A 3,808-nucleotide genomic window follows, 5' to 3' on the forward strand; every position below is an offset into this window, starting at 1 on the left:
ATGTACCACCTCTTCTTTATTCAGTCTATTGGTGAACACTTAGGTTGCTTCCATATCTTGGCTTCCATATCTTTGCATTTTTCTGATGATTAGTGACATTGAGCATCTTTTCACATGTCTATTGGCCATCTGTATGTCCTTTTTGGAGAAATGCCTATTCAGGTCCTCTGCCTATTTTTTAATTGGATTTTTTTTTTTTTTCGGTGTTAACCTGTATGAATTCTTTATAGGTTTTGGATATTAACCCCTTATCAGATGTATTGTAGGCAAATGTTTTCTCCCATTCAGTAGGTTGTCCGTTAGTTTTGTTGATGGTTTCCATTGCTGTACAAACCCTTTTTAGTTTGATATAGTCCCATTTATTTTTTCTTTTGTTTCCCTTGCCCAAGGAGATATATCAGAACAAATATTGCTAAGAGCAATGTCAGAGAGTTTGATGCCTATGTTTTCTTATAGGAGTTTTATCATTTTGTCTTACATGTAAGTCTTTAATCCATTTTGAGTTTATTCTTGTATATGGTATAAGAAGGTAGTCCAGTTTTATTTTTTTTGCATGTATCTGTCCAGTTTTCCCAGCACCATTTTTTGAAGAGACTACCTTTCCCCATTGTATATTCTTGCCTCCTTTGTCATAGATTAAATGACCATATAGGTGTGTATTTATTTCTGGACTTTCTTTGCTGTTCCATTTATCTATGTACTTTTTATGCCAGTACTATGCTATTTAGATTACTGTAGCCTTGTGGTATTTTTTGATATCAAATAGTGTGATACTTCCAACTTTGGTCTTCTTTCTCAAGATTGCTGTGGCTATTTGGGGTCTTTGTAGTTCCATATAAATTTTAGGATGATTTGTTTTAGTTCTGTGAAAAATGCCATTGGTATTTTGATAGAGATTGCATTGAATCTATATACTGTTTTGGGTAGTATGGACATTTTAACAATGTTAATCCTTCCTATCCAGAGCACAGTATAAGTATATGCTTCCACTTATTTGTATGTTCTTGTTTCTTCCTTCAATGTCTTATAAATTTTGAATACATGTCTTTTACCTCCTTGCTTAAATTTATTCATACATATTTTATTTTGTTTTAGTATTTTATTTTATTTTATTTTATTTATTTTCTGATGCAATTGTAAATGAGCTTGTTTCCTTAATTTCTTTTTCTGATAGTTCATTATTGATGAATACAAATGCAATCGATTTCTGAATATTAATTTTGTATCCTTCTACTTTACTGAATTCATTTATCAGCTCTACTAGTGTTTAGGTAGAATCTGTAGGGTTTTCTATACTATCATGTCAACTGCAAATAATGACAGTGTTACTTCATTATTTTCAATTTAGATTCCTTTTATTTCTCATCTTAATCTGTGGCTAGGACTTCCAATACTATGTTGAATAAAAGTGGTGAAAGTAGACAGCCTTGTCTTATTTCTGATGTTAAGGAAAACGTTTTTAGCTTTTCTCTGTTGAGTATGATGCTAGGTGTGGGTTTGTCATATGTGGCCTTTATTATGTTGAAATATATTTCCTTTAGTTGCACCTTGCTGAGAGTTTTTATCATAAATAGATGCTGGATTTTGTCCGTTTTTCTGCATCTATTGATATGATTATATGCTTTTTATCACTTGTTTTGTTTATGTGCTGATAATTGATTTATGTGCATGTTAATTGACTTGTGGATATTGAACCAACTTTGCATCCCAGGAATAAATTTAACTTGTATGATCTTTTTAATGTATTACTGAATTCAGTTTGCTAATATTTTGTTGAGGATTTTTGCATCTATGTTCACCAGGGATATTGTCCTATAATTAATGTGTGTCTGGTTTTTGAATCAGGGTAATGCTGGCCTCATTAGATGAGCTTGGAAGCCTTCCCTCCTCTTGAATTTTTTGGATGCATTTGAGAGAATAGAAATTAACTCTTCTTTGAATGTTTGTTAAAATTCACCTGTGAAGCCATCTGATCCAGGACTTTTGTTCTGAGGAGTCTTTTGATTACTGATTCAGTTTTGTTAGTAGTTGTCAGTCTGTTCTTGGCTTAGCGTTGGAAGATTGTATGTTTCAAGGAATTTATCTATTTTAGGTTGTCTAATTTGTTGGCATATAATTGTTCATAGTATTTTCTTGTAATTAGTATTTCTGTGTTGTCAGTTGTCACTTCTCTTTCATTTCTGATTTTATTTATTTGGCTCTGCTCTCTTCTTGATGAGTCTGGTTAAAGGTTTATCAAAAAAAGTCTTTTTTTTTTTTTTCAAAGAACCAGCTCTTGGTTTCATCGATGTTTTATATTATTTTTTTAGACTTTTTCATTTATTTTAGTTCTGATTTTTATTATTTCCTTCTACTCGGGTTTTGTTTGCTGTTCTTTTTCTAGTTTCTTTAGGTGTGAGGTTAGATTATTTATATGAAATTTTTCTTATTTTTTGAGGTAAGTTTGTATTGCCATGATTTTCTTCTTTAGAACTGCTTTTGCTGTGTTTCATAGATTTTGGGTTGTTATATTTTCATTTTCATTTTCTTAAGGTATCTTTTGATTTCTTCTTTGATCTCGTTGTTAGCCCATTCACTGTTTAGTAGCATGTTATTTAGCGTCCATGTGTTTGTGTGTTTTTTAGTTTTCTACTTGATTTCTGTTTTTATACCACTGTGGTTGGAGAAGATGCTTGATTTGATTTCAGTCTTCTAAAATTTATTGAGACATGTTTTGTGACCTAACATGTTGTATATCCTATAAAATGTTTCATGTACATTCGAAAAGAATGTATATTCTGCTGCTTTGGGGTAAAATGCTTTAAAAATATCAATTAAATCCATCTGGTCTAAGGCATTGTTTAAGGCTGCTGTTTCCTTGTTGATTTTTTGTCTGGGTGATCTATCCTTTGATGTCAATGGGGTGTTAGAATTTTCTACTATGACTGCATTACTGTTGATCTCTCTCCTTATGTTTATCAATATTTGCTTTATATATTTATGGTGCTCTTACATTGGGTACAGAAATGTTTGCAAGGATTTTATGCTTCTGTTTGATCGATCCCTTTATCATTATGAAAGGTCCTTTGTCATTTGTCATGGATTCTGTTTTAAAGTATTGCTGCCTCAGCTTTTTGTTTATTTGTTTGTTTATTTACATTTGCATGAAGTATTTTTTTATCCATTTCTCTCCTGTATGTGTGTGTCTTTTGATCTGAGGTGAGTCTCATGTAGACAGAATATATATGAGTCTTGTTTTTTGTTAATTTAGTTTCCCTTTGTCTTTGGATTGGAGCATTTAATCCATTTACATTTAAAGTGATTTTTGATAGGTATGTAGTTATTGTCATTTTTAAATGCATATTTATGTTTTTATTTTCTCTTCTTAAAGAAGTCCCTTTAACATTTCTTGTAATACTGATTTGGAGATGATGGAGTCCTTTAGCGTTTTCATGTCTTAGAAGCCGTTTATCTCTCTTTAGATTCTAAATCAGGGGTCTGTGCCTGTTAAGAACTAGGCTGCACAGCAGGAGATGAGTGGCTAGTGAGCGAAGCCTCATCTGTATTTGCAGCTGCTCCCCAGTACTAGCATCACTGCACTAACTCATCAGGCATTAGATTCTCATAGGAGCACAGGAACCTGGTGCCAAAAAGGTTGGAGACCACTCTTCCAAATGATAGCCTTTTTGAGTTAATTTTGGTGTGTTAAATATGCAGTGACAGAAAGAAATGTAACTATGGGTGGTGAACACACAATGCAATATATATATATGTATAATGTATATATATGTATACACACACACGTGTGTGTGTGTGTGTGTGTGTGTGT

The sequence above is a fragment of the Pteropus vampyrus genome, unplaced genomic scaffold (genome assembly GCF_000151845.1).
Source record: "Pteropus vampyrus isolate Shadow unplaced genomic scaffold, Pvam_2.0 Scaffold26, whole genome shotgun sequence".
In the NCBI taxonomy this organism is placed as follows: Eukaryota; Metazoa; Chordata; class Mammalia; order Chiroptera; family Pteropodidae; genus Pteropus; species Pteropus vampyrus.